Source organism: Phalangium opilio, unplaced genomic scaffold, assembly GCF_054372755.1.
Source record: "Phalangium opilio isolate 3A_F unplaced genomic scaffold, DU_Popi_V2 ptg000056l_1, whole genome shotgun sequence".
Taxonomy (NCBI): domain Eukaryota; kingdom Metazoa; phylum Arthropoda; class Arachnida; order Opiliones; family Phalangiidae; genus Phalangium; species Phalangium opilio.
In genome coordinates, this window is record NW_028324175.1 from 1,497,579 (window position 1) to 1,517,087 (window position 19,509).

The 19,509-nt window shown below is 47.9% G+C and overlaps 5 non-coding genes across 5 annotated transcripts; all 5 read right to left on the reverse strand.

Moving 5' to 3' along the window:
- Positions 1–11,286: 11,286 nt before the first annotated feature.
- Positions 11,287–11,359, reverse strand: TRNAS-GCU (transfer RNA serine (anticodon GCU)). Its single transcript has one exon. It is a non-coding gene; the product is annotated as a tRNA-Ser (tRNA).
- A 1,837-nt stretch (positions 11,360–13,196) lies between these two features.
- TRNAS-GCU (transfer RNA serine (anticodon GCU)) lies at positions 13,197–13,269 on the reverse strand. Its single transcript has one exon. It is a non-coding gene; the product is annotated as a tRNA-Ser (tRNA).
- Positions 13,270–16,281: 3,012 nt separating this feature from the next.
- On the reverse strand, positions 16,282–16,354 carry TRNAS-GCU (transfer RNA serine (anticodon GCU)). The gene has a single exon. It is a non-coding gene; the product is annotated as a tRNA-Ser (tRNA).
- A 1,687-nt stretch (positions 16,355–18,041) lies between these two features.
- On the reverse strand, positions 18,042–18,114 carry TRNAS-GCU (transfer RNA serine (anticodon GCU)). The gene has a single exon. It is a non-coding gene; the product is annotated as a tRNA-Ser (tRNA).
- Positions 18,115–18,482: 368 nt separating this feature from the next.
- TRNAS-GCU (transfer RNA serine (anticodon GCU)) lies at positions 18,483–18,555 on the reverse strand. Its single transcript has one exon. It is a non-coding gene; the product is annotated as a tRNA-Ser (tRNA).
- Positions 18,556–19,509: the final 954 nt, after the last annotated feature.

The window sequence follows — 19,509 nt, forward strand, 5'->3', positions numbered from 1 at the left end:
ATTGGTTAACAGCCGAACGCGCTAATCATTGAGCCACGGAAGCTCAGAAATTAAATGGTTGTCACGTATTGTGGATAAGTTTTGACTTTTTACGCTACATCTGAGACCCCACAACACCTCTTCCGGGTGCGCTTGAACCACCAGCCTTTCGATTAACAGTTGAACGCGCTAATAATTGCGCCAAGGAAGCCCAAAAATTAAATGTTCGTCAGGTATTGTGGAAAAACTCTGACATTTTACGTTACATCTGAGACGTCACAACACCGCTCCCGGATGGGCTCGAACATTAACCTTTCGGTTAACAGCTGAACGCGCAGACCATTGCGCCACGGAAGCCCAAAAATTAAATGGTCGTCAGGTATTGTGAAAAAATTTTGGCTTTCAACGTTACATTTGAGATCCCAAAACACCGCTCCCGGGTGGGCTCGAACCACCAACCTATTTGTTAACAGCCGAATTCGCTAACCATTGAGCAACGGAAGCTCAGAATTTAAATGGTCGTCAGGTGTTGTGGAAAAAACCTTGACTTTTTACTTCACATCTGATACGTCACAACACCGCTCCCGGATGGGCTCGAACCACACACCTATTGGTTAACAGCCGAACGCGCTAACCTTTGAGCCACGGAAGCTCAGAAATTAAATGGTTGTCAGGTATTGTAGATAAGTTAAGACTTTTTACGTTACATCTGAGACCCTACAACCCTCTCCCGGGTGGGCTCGAACCTTCAACCTTTCGATTAACAGCCGAACGCACTAACAATTGCGCCAAGGAAGCCCAAAAATTAAATGTTCGTCAGGTATTGTGGAAAAACTCTGACATTTTACGTTACATCTGAGACCTCACAACACCGCTCCCGGATGGGCTCGAACCACCAACCTATTGGTTAACATCCGAACGCGCTAACCATTGCGCCACGGAAGCCCAAAATTTAAATGGTCGTCAGGTGTTGTGGAAAAAACCTTGACTTTTTACATCACATCTGAGACGTCACAACACCGCTCCCGGATGGGCTCGAACCACACACCTATTAGTTAACAGCCGAACGCGCTAACCTTTGAGCCACGGAAGCTCACAAATTAAATGGTTGTCAGGTATTGTAGATAAGTTATGACTTTTTACGTTACATCTGAGACCCTACAACACCTCTTCCGGTTGGGCACGAACCACCAACCTTTCGGTTAACAGCCGAACGCACTAACAATTGCGCCAAGGAAGCCCAAAAATTTAATGGTCGTCAGGTATTGTGGCAAAACTTTGGCTTTCTACGTTACATTTGAGATCCCAAAACACCGCTCCCAGGTGGGCTCGAACCACCAACCTATTTGTTAACAGCCGAATTCGCTAACCATTGAGCAACGGAAGCTCAGAATTTAAATGGTCGTCAGGTGTTGTGGAAAAAACCTTGCCTTTTTACTTCACATCTGATACGTCACAACACCGCTCCCGGATGGGCTCGAACCACACACCTATTGGTTAACAGCCGAACGCGCTAACCTTTGAGCCACGGAAGCTCAGAAATTAAATGGTTGTCACGTATTGTGGATAAGTTTTGACTTTTTACGCTACATCTGAGACCCCACAACACCTCTTCCGGGTGCGCTTGAACCACCAGCCTTTCGATTAACAGTTGAACGCGCTAATAATTGCGCCAAGGAAGCCCAAAAATTAAATGTTCGTCAGGTATTGTGGAAAAACTCTGACATTTTACGTTACATCTGAGACGTCACAACACCGCTCCCGGATGGGCTCGAACATTAACCTTTCGGTTAACAGCTGAACGCGCAGACCATTGCGCCACGGAAGCCCAAAAATTAAATGGTCGTCAGGTATTGTGAAAAAATTTTGGCTTTCAACGTTACATTTGAGATCCCAAAACACCGCTCCCGGGTGGGCTCGAACCACCAACCTATTTGTTAACAGCCGAATTCGCTAACCATTGAGCAACGGAAGCTCAGAATTTAAATGGTCGTCAGGTGTTGTGGAAAAAACCTTGACTTTTTACTTCACATCTGATACGTCACAACACCGCTCCCGGATGGGCTCGAACCACACACCTATTGGTTAACAGCCGAACGCGCTAACCTTTGAGCCACGGAAGCTCAGAAATTAAACGGTTGTCAGGTATTGTAGATAAGTTAAGACTTTTTACGTTACATCTGAGACCCTACAACCCTCTCCCGGGTGGGCTCGAACCTTCAACCTTTCGATTAACAGCCGAACGCACTAACAATTGCGCCAAGGAAGCCCAAAAATTAAATGTTCGTCAGGTATTGTGGAAAAACTCTGACATTTTACGTTACATCTGAGACCTCACAACACCGCTCCCGGATGGGCTCGAACCACCAACCTATTGGTTAACATCCGAACGCGCTAACCATTGCGCCACGGAAGCCCAAAATTTAAATGGTCGTCAGGTGTTGTGGAAAAAACCTTGACTTTTTACATCACATCTGAGACGTCACAACACCGCTCCCGGATGGGCTCGAACCACACACCTATTAGTTAACAGCCGAACGCGCTAACCTTTGAGCCACGGAAGCTCACAAATTAAATGGTTGTCAGGTATTGTAGATAAGTTATGACTTTTTACGTTACATCTGAGACCCTACAACACCTCTTCCGGTTGGGCACGAACCACCAACCTTTCGGTTAACAGCCGAACGCACTAACAATTGCGCCAAGGAAGCCCAAAAATTTAATGGTCGTCAGGTATTGTGGCAAAAATTTGGCTTTCTACGTTACATTTGAGATCCCACACCACCGCTCCCGGGTGGGCTCGAACCACCAACCTATTGGTTAACAGCCGAACGCGCTAACCATTGAGCCACGGAATCTCAGAAATTAAATGGTTGTCACGTATTGTGGATAAGTTTTGACTTTTTACGCTACATCTGAGACCCCACAACACCTCTTCCGGGTGGGCTTGAACCACCAGCCTTTCGATTAACAGTTGAACGCGCTAATAATTGCGCCAAGGAAGCCCAAAAATTAAATGTTCGTCATGTATTGTGGAAAAACTCTGACATTTTACGTTACATCTGAGACGCCACAACACCGCTCCCGGATGGGCACGAACCACCAACCTTTAGGTTAAGAGCCGAACGCGCTAACCATTGAGCCACGGAAGCCCAAAAATTAAATGCTCGTCAGGTATTGTGTAAAAACCTTGACTTTTTGCGTCACATCTGAGACCTCACAACACCGCTCCCGGATGGGCTCGAACAACCAACCTACTGGTTAACAGCCGAACGCGCTAACCATTGCGCCACGGAAGCCCAAAAGTTAAATGCTCGTCAGGTATTGTGTAAAAACCTTGACTTTTTACGTCACATCTGAGACCTCACAACACCGCTCCCGGATGGGCTCGAACAACCAACCTATTGGTTAACAGCCGAACGCGCTAACCATTGCGCCACGGAAGCCCAAAAATTAAATGTTCGTCAGGTATTGTGGAAAAACTCTGACATTTTACGTTACATCTAAGACCTCACAACACCGCTCCCGGATGGGCTCGAACCACCACCCTATTGGTTAAAAGCTGAACGCGCTAACCATTCAGCCACGGAAGCTCAGAAATTAAATGGTTGTCACGTATTGTGGAAAAGTTTTGACTTTTTACGCTACATCTGAGACCCCACAACACCTCTCCCGGTTGGGCTCGAACCACCAACCTTTCCGTTAACAGCCGAACGCGCTAACCATTGCGCCATGGAAGCCCAAAAATTAAATGCTCGTCAGGTATTGTGTAAAAACCTTGACTTTTTACGTCACTTCTGAGACCTCACAACACCGCTCCCGGATGGGCTCGAACCACCAACCTATTGGTTAACAGCCGAACGCGCTAACCATTGCGCCACGGAAGCCCAAAAGTTCAATATTCGTCAGGTATTGTGGAAAAACTCTGACATTTTATGTTACATCTGAGACGTCACAACACCGCTCCCGGAAGGGCTCAAACCACCAGTCTTTTGAATAGCTGCTGAACGCGCTAACCATTGCGCCACGGAAGCCCAAAAATTAAATGGTCGTCCGGTATTGTGGAAAAACCTGGACTTTTTACGTAACATCTGAGACCTCATAGCACCGCTCCCGGGTGTGCTCGAAAAACCAACCTTTCTGTTAACAGCCGAACGCGCTAACGATTGCGCCACGGAAGCCCCAAAATTAAATGGTCGTCCGGTATTGTGGAAAAACCTGGACTTTTTACGTCACATCTGAGACGTCACAACACCGCTCCCGGATGGGCTCGAACCACCAACCTATTGGCTAACAGCCGAACGCGTTAACCATTGAGCCACGGAAGCTCAGAAATTTAATGGTCGTCACGTATTGTGGAAAAACTTTGGCTTTCTACGTTACATTTGAGATCCCACAACACCGCTCCCGGGTGGGCTCGAACCACCAACCTATTGGTTAACAGCCGAACGCGTTAACCATTGCGCCACGGAAGCCCAAAAATTAAATGGTCGTCAGGTATTGTGGAAAAACTTTGGCTTTCTACGTTACGTTTGAGATCCCACAACGCCGCTCCCGGGTGGGCTCGAACCACTAACCTATTTGTTAACTGCTGAACGCGCTAACCATTGCGCCACGGAAGCTAAAAATTAAATGCTCGTCAGGTATTGTGTAAAAACCTTGACTTTTTACGTCACATCTGAGACCTCACAACACCGCTCCCGGATGGGCTCGAACCACCAACCTATTGGTTAACAGCCGAACGCGCTAACCATTGCGCCACGGAAGCCCAAAAATTAAATGTTCGTCAGGTATTGTGGAAAAACTCTGACATTTTACGTTACATCTGAGACCTCACAACACAGCTACCGGATGGGCTCGAACCACCAACCTATTGGTTAACAGCCGAACGCGCTAACCATTGAGCCACGGAGGCTCAGAAATTAAATGGTTGTCACGTATTGTGGAAACGTTTTGACTTTTAACGCTACATCTGAGACCCCACAACACCTCTCCCGGGTGGGCTCGAACCACCAACCTTTCGGTTAACAGCCGAACGCGCTAACCATTGCGCCATGGAAGCCCAAAAATTAAATGTTCGTCAGGTATTGTGGAAAAACCTTGACTTTTTACGTCACATCTGAGACCTCACAACACCGCTCCCGGATGGGCTCGAACAACCAACCTATTGGTTAACAGCCGAACGCGCTAACCATTGAGCCACGGAAGCTCAGAAATTAAATGGTCGTCACGTATTGTGGAAAAACTTTGGCTTTCTACGTTACATTTGAGATCCCACAACACCGCTCCCGGGTGGGCTCGAACCACCAACCTATTGGTTAACAGCCGAACGCAATAACCATAGCGCCACGGAAGCCCAAAAATTAAATGGTCGTCAGGTATTGTGCAAAAACTTTGGCTTTCTACGTTACGTTTGAGATCCCACAACGCCGCTCCCGGGTGGGCTCGAACCACTAACCTATTTGTTAACTGCTGAACGCGCTAACCATTGCGCCACGGAAGCCCAAAAATTAAATGGTCGTCAGGTATTGTGGAAAAACCTTGACTTTTTACGTCACATCTGAGACCTCACAACACCGCTCCCGGATGGGCTCGAACCACCAACCTATTGGTTAACAGCTGAAAGCGCTAATCATTGAGCCACGGAAGCTCAGAAATTAAATGGTTGTCACGTATTGTGGAAAAGTTTTGACTTTTTACGCTACATCTGAGACCCCACAACACCTCTCCCGGGTGGGCTCGAACCTTCAACCTTTCGATTAACAGCTGAACGCGCTAATCATTGCGCCACGGAAGCCCAAAAATTAAATGGTCGTCAGGTATTGTGGAAAAACTTTGGCTTTCTACGTTACATTTGAGATCACACAACACCGCTCCCGGATGGGCTCGAACCACCAACCTATTGGTTAACAGCCGAACGCGCTAATCATTGCGCCACGGAAGCCCAAAAATTAAATGTTCGTCAGGTATTGTGGAAAAACTCTGACATTTTACGTTACATCTGAGACCTCACAACACCGCTACCGGATGGGCTCGAACCACCAACCTATTGGTTAACAGCCGAACGCGCTAACCATTGAGCCACGGAAGCCCAGAGATTAAATGGTTGTCAGGTGTTGTGGATAAGTTATGACTTATTACGTTACATCTGAGACCCTACAACACCTCTCTCGGTTGGGCTCGAACCACCAACCTTTCGGTTAACAGCCGAACGCCCTAACCATTGCGCCACGGAAGCCCAAAAATTAAATGATCGTCAGGTATTGTGGAAAAACTTTGGCTTTCTACGTTACATTTGAGATCCCACAACGCCGCTCCCGGGTGGGCTCGAACCACTAACCTATTGGTTAACAGCCGAACGCGCTAACCATTGAGCCACAGAAGCTCAGAAATTAAATGGTTGTCAGGTATTGTGGAAAACCTTGACTTTTTACGTCACATCTGAGACCTCACAACACCGCTCCCGGATGGGCTCGAACCACCAACCTATTGCTTAACAGCCGAACGCGCTAACCATTGCGCCACGGAAGCCCAAAACCTAAATGCTCGTCAGGTATTGTGCAAAAAACTTGACTTTTTACGTCACATCTGAGACCTCACAACACCGCTCCCGGATGGGCTCGAACCACCAACCTATTGGTTAACAGCCGAACGCGCTAACCATTGAGCCACGGAAGCTCAGAAATTAAATGGTCGTCACGTATTGTGGAAACTTTTTGACTTTTAACGCTACATCTGAGACCCCACAACACCTCTCCCGGGTGGGCTCGAACCACCAACCTTTCGGTTAACAGCCGAACGCGCTAACCATTGCGCCATGGAAGCCCAAAAATTAAATGTTCGTCAGGTATTGTGGAAAAACCTTGACTTTTTACGTCACATCTGAGACCTCACAACACCGCTCCCGGATGGGCTCGAACAACCAACCTATTGGTTAACAGCCGAACGCGCTAACCATTGAGCCACGGAAGCTCAGAAATTAAATGGTCGTCACGTATTGTGGAAAAACTTTGGCTTTCTACGTTACATTTGAGATCCCACAACACCGCTCCCGGGTGGGCTCGAACCACCAACCTATTGGTTAACAGCCGAACGCAATAACCATTGCGCCACGGAAGCCCAAAAATTAAATGGTCGTCAGGTATTGTGGAAAAACTTTGGCTTTCTACGTTACGTTTGAGATCCCACAACGCCGCTCCCGGGTGGGCTCGAACCACTAACCTATTTGTTAAATGCTGAACGCGCTAACCATTGCGCCACGGAAGCCCAAAAATTAAATGGTCGTCAGGTATTGTGGAAAAACCTTGACTTTTTACGTCACATCTGAGACCTCACAACACCGCTCCCGGATGGGCTCGAACCACCAACCTATTGGTTAACAGCTGAAAGCGCTAACCATTGAGCCACGGAAGCTCAGAAATTAAATGGTTGTCACGTATTGTGGAAAAGTTTTGACTTTTTACGCTACATCTGAGACCCCACAACACCTCTCCCGGGTGGGCTCGTACCACCAACCTCTCGATTAACAGCTGAACGCGCTAACCATTGCGCCACGGAAGCCCAAAAATTAAATGGTCGTCAGGTATTGTGGAAAAACTTTGGCTTTCTACGTTACATTTGAGATCACACAACACCGCTCCCGGATGGGCTCGAACCACCAACCTATTGGTTAACAGCCGAACGCGCTAATCATTGCGCCACGGAAGCCCAAAAATTAAATGTTCGTCAGGTATTGTGAAAAACTCTGACATTTTACGTTACATCTGAGACCTCACAACACCGCATCCCGGATGGGCTCGAACCACCAACCTATTGCTTAACAGCCGAACGCGCTAACCATTGCGCCACGGAAGCCCAAAAATTAAATGGTCGTCATTTATTGTGCAAAAACTTTGGCTTTCTACGTTACATTTCAGATCCCACAACACCGCTCCCGGGTGGGCTCGAACCACCAACCTATTGGTTAACAGCCGAACGCGCTAACCATTGAGCCACAGAAGCTCAGAAATTAAATGGTTGTCAGGTATTGTGGAAAACCTTGACTTTTTACGTCACATCTGAGACCTCACAACACCGCTCCCGGATGGGCTCGAACCACCAACCTATTGCTTAACAGCCGAACGCGCTAACCATTGCGCCACGGAAGCCCAAAACCTAAATGCTCGTCAGGTATTGTGCAAAAAACTTGACTTTTTACGTCACATCTGAGACCTCACAACACCGCTCCCGGATGGGCTCGAACCACCAACCTATTGGTTAACAGCCGAACGCGCTAACCATTGCGCCACGGAAGCCCAAAAGTTAAATGCTTGTCAGGTATTGTGTAAAAACCTTGACTTTTTACGTCACATCTGAGACCTCACAACACCGCTCCCGGATGGGCTCGAACCACCAACCTATTGGTTAACAGCCGAACGCGCTAATCATTGCGCCACGGAAGCCCAAAAATTAAATGTTCGTCAGGTATTGTGAAAAACTCTGACATTTTACGTTACATCTGAGATTTCACAACACCGCATCCCGGATGGGCTCGAACCACAAACCTATTGGTTAACAGCCGAACGCGCTAATCATTGAGCCACGGAAGCCCAGAAATTAAATGGTTGTCACGTATTGTGAAAAAGTTTTGACTTTTTACGCTACATCTGAGACCCCACAACACCTCTCCCGGGTGGGCTCGTACCACCAACCTCTCGATTAACAGCTGAACGCGCTAACCATTGCGCCACGGAAGCCCAAAAATTCAATGTTCGACAGGTATTGTGGAAAAACTCTGACATTTTATGTTACATTTGAGACGTCACAACACCGCTCCCGGGAGAGCTCAAACCACCAGTCTTTTGAATAGCAGCTGAACGCGCTAACCATTGCGCCACGGAAGCCCAAAAGTTAAATGCTCGTCAGGTATTATGTAAAAACCTTGACTTTTTACGTCACATCTGAGACCTCACAACACCGCTCCCGGATGGGGTCGAACCACCAACCTATTGGTTAACAGCCGAACGCGCTAACCATTGCGCCACGGAAGCCCAAAAATTAAATGGTCGTCATTTATTGTGCAAAAACTTTGGCTTTCTACGTTACATTTCAGATCCCACAACACCGCTCCCGGGTGGGCTCGAACCACCAACCTATTGGTTAACAGCCGAACGCGCTAACCATTGAGCCACAGAAGCTCAGAAATTAAATGGTTGTCAGGTATTGTGGAAAACCTTGACTTTTTACGTCACATCTGAGACCTCACAACACCGCTCCCGGATGGGCTCGAACCACCAACCTATTGCTTAACAGCCGAACGCGCTAACCATTGCGCCACGGAAGCCCAAAACCTAAATGCTCGTCAGGTATTGTGCAAAAAACTTCACTTTTTACGTCACATCTGAGACCTCACAACACCGCTCCCGGATGGGCTCGAACCACCAACCTATTGGTTAACAGCCGAACGCGCTAACCATTGCGCCACGGAAGCCCAAAAGTTAAATGCTTGTCAGGTATTGTGTAAAAACCTTGACTTTTTACGTCACATCTGAGACCTCACAACACCGCTCCCGGATGGGCTCGAACCACCAACCTATTGGTTAACAGCCGAACGCGCTAACCATTGAGCCACGGAAGCTCAGAAATTAAACGGTTGTCAGGTGTTGTGGAAAAACTTTGGCTTTCTACGTTACATTTGAGACCCCACAACACCTATCCCGGGTGGGCTCGAACCACCAACCTTTCGATTAACAGCTGAACGCGCTAACCATTGCGCCACGGAATCCCAAAAATTAAATGCTCGTCAGGTATTGTGTAAAAACCTTGACTTTTTACGTCACATCTGAGACCTCACAACACCGCTCCCGGATGGGCTCGAACCACCAACCTATTGGTTAACAGCCGAACGCGCTAACCATTGCGCCACGGAAGCCCAAAAGTTAAATACTCGTCAGGTATTGTGTAAAAACCTTGACTTATTACGTCACATCTGAGACCTCACAACACCGCTCCCGGATGGGCTCGAACCACCAACCTATTGCTTAACAGCCGAACGCGCTAACCATTGCGCCACGGAAGCCCAAAACCTAAATGCTCGTCAGGTATTGTGCAAAAAACTTGACTTTTTACGTCACATCTGAGACCTCACAACACCGCTCCCGGATGGGCTCGAACCACCAACCTATTGGTTAACAGCCGAACGCGCTAACCATTGCGCCACGGAAGCCCAAAAGTTAAATGCTTGTCAGGTATTGTGTAAAAACCTTGACTTTTTACGTCACATCTGAGACCTCACAACACCGCTCCCGGATGGGCTCGAACCACCAACCTATTGGTTAACAGCCGAACGCGCTAACCATTGAGCCACGGAAGCTCAGAAATTAAATGGTTGTCAGGTGTTGTGGAAAAACTTTGGCTTTCTACGTTACATTTGAGACCCCACAACACCTCTCCCGGGTGGGCTCGAACCACCAACCTTTCGATTAACAGCTGAACGCGCTAACCATTGCGCCACGGAATCCCAAAAATTAAATGCTCGTCAGGTATTGTGTAAAAACCTTGACTTTTTACGTCACATCTGAGACCTCACATCACCGCTCCCGGATGGGCTCGAACCACCAACCTATTGGTTAACAGCCGAACGCGCTAACCATTGCGCCACGGAAGCCCAAAAGTTAAATACTCGTCAGGTATTGTGTAAAAACCTTGACTTATTACGTCACATCTGAGACCTCACAACACCGCTCCCGGATGGGCTCGAACCACCAACCTATTGGGTAACAGCCGAACGCGCTAACCATTGCGCCAAGGAAGCCCAAAAGTTTAATGCTCGTCAGGTATTGTGTAAAAACCTTGACTTTTTACGTCACATCTGAGACCTCACAACACCGCTCCCGGATGGGCTCGAACCACCAACCTATTGGTTAACAGCCGAACGCGCTAAACATTGCGCCACGGAAGCCCAAAAGCTAAATGCTCGTCAGGTATTGTGTAAAAACCTTGACTTTTTACGTCACATCTGAGACCTCACAACACCGCTCCCGGATGGGCTCGAACCACCAACCTATTGGTTAACAGCCGAACGCGCTAAACATTGCGCCACGGAAGCCCAAATGTTAAATGCTCGTCAGGTATTGTGTAAAAACCTTGACTTTTTACGTCACATCTGAGACCTCACAACACCGCTCCCGGATGGGCTCGAACCACCAACCTATTGGTTAACAGCCGAACGCGCTAACCATTGCGCCACGGAAGCCCAAAAGTTAAATGCTCGTCAGGTATTGTGTAAAAACCTTGATTTTTTACGTCAAATCTGAGACCTCACAACACCGCTCCCGGATGGGGTCGAACCACCAACCTATTGGTTAGCAGCCGAACGCGCTAACCATTGCGCCACGGAAGCCCAAAAATTAAATGGTCGTCATTTATTGTGCAAAAACTTTGGCTTTCTACGTTACATTTGAGATCACACAACACCGCTCCCGGATGGGCTCGAACCACCAATCTATTGGTTAACAGCCGAACACGCTAACCATTGAGCCACGGAAGCCCAAAAATTAAATGGTCGTCAGGTATTGTGGAAAAACTTTGGCTTTCTACGTCACATCTGAGACCTCACAACACCGCTCCCGGATGAGCTCGAACCACCAACCTATTGGTTAACAGCCGAACGCGCTAACCATTGAGCCACGGAAGCTCAGGAATTAAATGATTGTCACGTATTGTAGATAAGTTTTGACTTTTTACGCTACATATGAGACCACACAACACCGCTCCCGGGTGGGCTCGAACCACCAACCTATTGGTTAACAGCCGAACGCGCTAACCATTGCGCCAAGGAAGCCCAAAAATTAAATGGTCGTCAGGTATTGTGGAAAAACTTCGGCTTTCTACGTTACATTTGAGATCACACAACACCGCTCCCGGGTGGGCTCGAACCACCAACCTATTGGTTAACAGCCGAACGCGCTAACCATTGAGCCACGGAAGCTCAGAAATTAAATGGTTGTCAGGTATTGTGGAAAACCTTGACTTTTAACGTCACATCTGAGACCTCACAACACCGCTCCCGGATGGGCTCGAACCACCAACCTATTGGTTAACAGCCGAACGTGCTAACCATTGCGCCACGGAAGCCCAAAAATTAAATGGTCGTCAGGTATTGTGGAAAAATTTTGGCTTTCTACGTTACATTTGAGATCACACAACACCGCTCCCGGGTGGGCTCGAACCACCAACCTATTGGTTAACAGCCGAACGCGCTAACCATTGAGCCACGGAAGCTCAGAAATTAAATGGTTGTCAGGTGTTGTGGAAAAACTTTGGCTTTCTACGTTACATTTGAGACCCCACAACACCTCTCCCGGGTGGGCTCGAACCACCAACCTTTCGATTAACAGCTGAACGCGCTAACCATTGCGCCACGGAATCCCAAAAATTAAATGCTCGTCAGGTATTGTGTAAAAACCTTGACTTTTTACGTCTCATCTGAGACCTCACATCACCGCTCCCGGATGGGCTCGAACCACCAACCTATTGGTTAACAGCCGAACGCGCTAACCATTGCGCCACGGAAGCCCAAAAGTTAAATACTCGTCAGGTATTGTGTAAAAACCTTGACTTATTACGTCACATCTGAGACCTCACAACACCGCTCCCGGATGGACTCGAACCACCAACCTATTGGGTAACAGCCGAACGCGCTAACCATTGCGCCAAGGAAGCCCAAAAGTTTAATGCTCGTCAGGTATTGTGTAAAAACCTTGACTTTTTACGTCACATCTGAGACCTCACAACACCGCTCCCGGATGGGCTCGAACCACCAACCTATTGGTTAACAGCCGAACGCGCTAAACATTGCGCCACGGAAGCCCAAAAGCTAAATGCTCGTCAGGTATTGTGTAAAAACCTTGACTTTTTACGTCACATCTGAGACCTCACAACACCGCTCCCGGATGGGCTCGAACCACCAACCTATTGGTTAACAGCCGAACGCGCTAAACATTGCGCCACGGAAGCCCAAATGTTAAATGCTCGTCAGGTATTGTGTAAAAACCTTGACTTTTTACGTCACATCTGAGACCTCACAACACCGCTCCCGGATGGGCTCGAACCACCAACCTATTGGTTAACAACCGAACGCGCTAACCATTGCGCCACGGAAGCCCAAAAGTTAAATGCTCGTCAGGTATTGTGTAAAAACCTTGATTTTTTACGTCAAATCTGAGACCTCACAACACCGCTCCCGGATGGGGTCGAACCACCAACCTATTGGTTAGCAGCCGAACGCGCTAACCATTGCGCCACGGAAGCCCAAAAATTAAATGGTCGTCATTTATTGTGCAAAAACTTTGGCTTTCTACGTTACATTTGAGATCACACAACACCGCTCCCGGATGGGCTCGAACCACCAATCTATTGGTTAACAGCCGAACACGCTAACCATTGAGCCACGGAAGCCCAAAAATTAAATGGTCGTCAGGTATTGTGGAAAAACTTTGGCTTTCTACGTCACATCTGAGACCTCACAACACCGCTCCCGGATGAGCTCGAACCACCAACCTATTGGTTAACAGCCGAACGCGCTAACCATTGAGCCACGGAAGCTCAGAAATTAAATGGTTGTCAGGTATTGTGGAAAACCTTGACTTTTAACGTCACATCTGAGACCTCACAACACCGCTCCCGGATGGGCTCGAACCACCAACCTATTGGTTAACAGCCGAACGTGCTAACCATTGCGCCAAGGAAGCCCAAAAATTAAATGGTCGTCAGGTATTGTGGAAAAACTTCGGCTTTCTACGTTACATTTGAGATCACACAACACCGCTCCCGGGTGGGCTCGAACCACCAACCTATTGGTTAACAGCCGAACGCGCTAACCATTGAGCCACGGAAGCTCAGAAATTAAATGGTTGTCAGGTATTGTGGAATACCTTGACTTTTAACGTCACATCTGAGACCTCACAACACCGCTCCCGGATGGGCTCGAACCACCAACCTATTGGTTAACAGCCGAACGTGCTAACCATTGCGCCACGGAAGCCCAAAAATTAAATGGTCGTCAGGTATTGTGGAAAAATTTTGGCTTTCTACGTTACATTTGAGATCACACAACACCGCTCCCGGGTGGGCTCGAACCACCAACCTATTGGTTAACAGCCGAACGCGCTAACCATTGCGCCAAGGAAGCCCAAAATTTAAATGCTCGTCAGGTATTGTGTAAAAACCTTGACTTTTTACGTCACATCTGAGACCCCACAACACCGCTCCCGGATGGGCTCGAACCACCAACCTATTGCTTAACAGCCGAACGCGCTAACCATTGCGCCACGGAAGCCCAAAACCTAAATGCTCGTCAGGTATTGTGCAAAAAACTTGACTTTTTACGTCACATCTGAGACCTCACAACACCGCTCCCGGATGGGCTCGAACCACCAACCTATTGGTTAACAGCCGAACGCGCTAACCATTGCGCCACGGAAGCCCAAAAGTTAAATACTCGTCAGGTATTGTGTAAAAACCTTGACTTCTTACGTCACATCTGAGACCTCACAACACCGCTCCCGGATGGGCTTGAACCACCAACCTATTGGTTAACAGCCGAACGCGCTAACCATTGCGCCACGGAAGCCCAAAAGTTAAATGCTCGTCAGGTATTGTGTAAAAACCTTGACTATTTACGTCACATCTGAGACCTCACAACACCGCTCCCGGATGGGCTCGAACCACCAACCTATTGGTTAACAGCCGAACGCGCTAACCATTGAGCCACGGAAGCTCAGAAATTAAATGGTTGTCAGGTGTTGTGGAAAAACTTTGGCTTTCTACGTTACATTTGAGACCCCACATTACCTCTCCCGGGTGGGCTCGAACCACCAACCTTTCGATTAACAGCTGAACGCGCTAACCATTGCGCCACGGAATCCCAAAAATTAAATGCTCGTCAGGTATTGTGTAAAAACCTTGACTTTTTACGTCACATCTGAGACCTCACAACACCGCTCCCGGATGGGCTCGAACCACCAACCAATTGGTTAACAGCCGAACGCGCTAACCATTGCGCCACGGAAGCCCAAAAGTTAAATACTCGTCAGGTATTGTGTAAAAACCTTGACTTATTACGTCACATCTGAGACCTCACAACACCGCTCCCGGATGGGCTCGAACCACCAACCTATTGCTTAACAGCCGAACGCGCTAACCATTGCGCCACGGAAGCCCAAAACCTAAATGCTCGTCAGGTATTGTGCAAAAAACTTGACTTTTTACGTCACATCTGAGACCTCACAACACCGCTCCCGGATGGGCTCGAACCACCAACCTATTGGTTAACAGCCGAACGCGCTAACCATTGCGCCACGGAAGCCCAAAAGTTAAATGCTTGTCAGGTATTGTGTAAAAACCTTGACTTTTTACGTCACATCTGAGACCTCACAACACCGCTCCCGGATGGGCTCGAACCACCAACCTATTGGTTAACAGCCGAACGCGCTAACCATTGAGCCACGGAAGCTCAGAAATTAAATGGTTGTCAGGTGTTGTGGAAAAACTTTGGCTTTCTACGTTACATTTGAGACCCCACAACACCTCTCCCGGGTGGGCTCGAACCACCAACCTTTCGATTAACAGCTGAACGCGCTAACCATTGCGCCACGGAATCCCAAAAATTAAATGCTCGTCAGGTATTGTGTAAAAACCTTGACTTTTTACGTCACATCTGAGACCTCACAACACCGCTCCCGGATGGGCTCGAACCACCAACCTATTGGTTAACAGCCGAACGCGCTAACCATTGCGCCACGGAAGCCCAAAAGTTAAATACTCGTCAGGTATTGTGTAAAAACCTTGACTTATTACGTCACATCTGAGACCTCACAACACCGCTCCCGGATGGGCTCGAACCACCAACCTATTGGGTAACAGCCGAACGCGCTAACCATTGCGCCAAGGAAGCCCAAAAGTTTAATGCTCGTCAGGTATTGTGTAAAAACCTTGACTTTTTACGTCACATCTGAGACCTCACAACACCGCTCCCGGATGGGCTCGAACCACCAACCTATTGGTTAACAGCCGAACGCGCTAAACATTGCGCCACGGAAGCCCAAAAGCTAAATGCTCGTCAGGTATTGTGTAAAAACCTTGACTTTTTACGTCACATCTGAGACCTCACAACACCGCTCCCGGATGGGCTCGAACCACCAACCTATTGGTTAACAGCCGAACGCGCTAACCATTGCGCCACGGAAGCCCAAAAGTTAAATGCTCGTCAGGTATTGTGTAAAAACCTTGATTTTTTACGTCAAATCTGAGACCTCACAACACCGCTCCCGGATGGGGTCGAACCACCAACCTATTGGTTAGCAGCCGAACGCGCTAACCATTGCGCCACGGAAGCCCAAAAATTAAATGGTCGTCATTTATTGTGCAAAAACTTTGGCTTTCTACGTTACATTTGAGATCACACAACACCGCTCCCGGATGGGCTCGAACCACCAATCTATTGGTTAACAGCCGAACACGCTAACCATTGAGCCACGGAAGCCCAAAAATTAAATGGTCGTCAGGTATTGTGGAAAAACTTTGGCTTTCTACGTCACATCTGAGACCTCACAACACCGCTCCCGGATGAGCTCGAACCACCAACCTATTGGTTAACAGCCGAACGCGCTAACCATTGAGCCACGGAAGCTCAGAAATTAAATGATTGTCACGTATTGTAGATAAGTTTTGACTTTTTACGCTACATATGAGACCACACAACACCTCTCCCGGGTGGGCTCGAACCTTCAACCTTTCGATTAACAGCTGAACGCGCTAATCATTGCTCCACGGAAGCCCAAAAATTAAATGTTCGTCAGGTATTGTGAAAAACTCAGACATTTTACGTTACATCTGAGACCTCACAACACCGCATCCCGGATGGGCTCGAACCACAAACCTATTGGTTAACAGCCGAACGCGCTAATCATTGAGCCACGGAAGCCCAGAAATTAAATGGTTGTCACGTATTGTGGAAAAGTTTTGACTTTTTACGCTACATATGAGACCCCACAACACCTCTCCCGGGTGGGCTCGTACCACCAACCTCTTGATTAACAGCTGAACGCGCTAACCATTGCGCCACGGAAGCCCAAAAATTCAATGTTCGACAGGTATTGTGGAAAAACTCTGACATTTTATGTTACATTTGAGACGTCACAACACCGCTCCCGGGAGAGCTCAAACCACCAGTCTTTTGAATAGCAGCTGAACGCGCTAACCATTGCGCCACGGAAGCCCAAAAATTAAATGGTCGTCAGGTATTGTGGAAAAACTTTGGCTTTCTACGTTACATTTGAGATCACACAACACCGCTCCCGGGTGGGCTCGAACCACCAACCTATTGGTTAACAGCCGAGCGCGCTAACCATTGCGCCACGGAAGCCCAAAAGTTAAATGCTCGTCAGGTATTATGTAAAAACCTTGACTTTTTACGTCACATCTGAGACCTCACAACACCGCTCCCGGATGGGGTCGAACCACCAACCTATTGGTTAACAGCCGAACGCGCTAACCATTGCGCCACGGAAGCCCAAAAATTAAATGGTCGTCATTTATTGTGCAAAAACTTTGGCTTTCTACGTTACATTTCAGATCCCACAACACCGCTCCCGGGTGGGCTCGAACCACCAACCTATTGGTCAACAGCCGAACGCGCTAACCATTGAGCCACGGAAGCTCAGAAATTAAATGGTCAGGTATTGTGGAAAACCTTGACTTTTAACGTCACATCTGAGGCCTCACAACACCGCTCCCGGATGGGCTCGAACCACCAACCTATTGGTTAACAGCCGAACGTGCTAACCATTGCGCCACGGAAGCCCAAAAATTAAATGGTCGTCAGTTATTGTGGAAAAATTTTGGCTTTTTACGTTACATTTGAGATCACACAACACCGCTCCCGGGTGGGCTCGAACCACCAACCTATTGGTTAACAGCCGAACGCGCTAACCATTGCGCCACGGAAGCCCAAAAGTTAAATGCTCGTCAGGTATTGTGTAAAAACCTTGATTTTTTACGTCAAATCTGAGACCTCACAACACCGCTCCCGGATGGGGTCGAACCACCAACCTATTGGTTAGCAGCCGAACGCGCTAACCATTGCGCCACGGAAGCCCAAAAATTAAATGGTCGTCATTTATTGTGCAAAAACTTTGGCTTTCTACGTTACATTTGAGATCACACAACACCGCTCCCGGATGGGCTCGAACCACCAATCTATTGGTTAACAGCCGAACACGCTAACCATTGAGCCACGGAAGCCCAAAAATTAAATGGTCGTCAGGTATTGTGGAAAAACTTTGGCTTTCTACGTCACATCTGAGACCTCACAACACCGCTCCCGGATGGGCTCGAACCACCAACCTATTGGTTAACAGCCGAACGCGCTAACCATTGCGCCACGGAAGCCCAAAAGTTAAATGCTCGTCAGGTATTGTGTAAAAACCTTGATTTTTTACGTCAAATCTGAGACCTCACAACACCGCTCCCGGATGGGGTCGAACCACCAACCTATTGGTTAGCAGCCGAACGCGCTAACCATTGCGCCACGGAAGCCCAAAAATTAAATGGTCGTCATTTATTGTGCAAAAACTTTGGCTTTCTACGTTACATTTGAGATCACACAACACCGCTCCCGGATGGGCTCGAACCACCAATCTATTGGTTAACAGCCGAACACGCTAACCATTGAGCCACGGAAGCCCAAAAATTAAATGGTCGTCAGGTATTGTGGAAAAACTTTGGCTTTCTACGTCACATCTGAGACCTCACAACACCGCTCCCGGATGAGCTCGAACCACCAACCTATTGGTTAACAGCCGAACGCGCTAACCATTGAGCCACGGAAGCTCAGAAATTAAATGATTGTCACGTATTGTAGATAAGTTTTGACTTTTTACGCTACATATGAGACCACACAACACCTCTCCCGGGTGGGCTCGAATCTTCAACCTTTCGATTAACAGCTGAACGCGCTAATCATTGCGCCACGGAAGCCCAAAAATTAAATGTTCGTCAGGTATTGTGAAAAACTCAGACATTTTACGTTACATCTGAGACCTCACAACACCGCATCCCGGATGGGCTCGAACCACAAACCTATTGGTTAACAGCCGAACGCGCTAATCATTGAGCCACGGAAGCCCAGAAATTAAATGGTTGTCACGTATTGTGGAAAAGTTTTGACTTTTTACGCTACATATGAGACCCCACAACACCTCTCCCGGGTGGGCTCGTACCACCAACCTCTTGATTAACAGCTGAACGCGCTAACCATTGCGCCATGGAAGCCCAAAAATTCAATGTTCGACAGGTATTGTGGAAAAACTCTGACATTTTATGTTACATTTGAGACGTCACAACACCGCTCCCGGGAGAGCTCAAACCACCAGTCTTTTGAATAGCAGCTGAACGCGCTAACCATTGCGCCACGGAAGCCCAAAAATTAAATGGTCGTCAGGTATTGTGGAAAAACTTTGGCTTTCTACGTTACATTTGAGATCACACAAC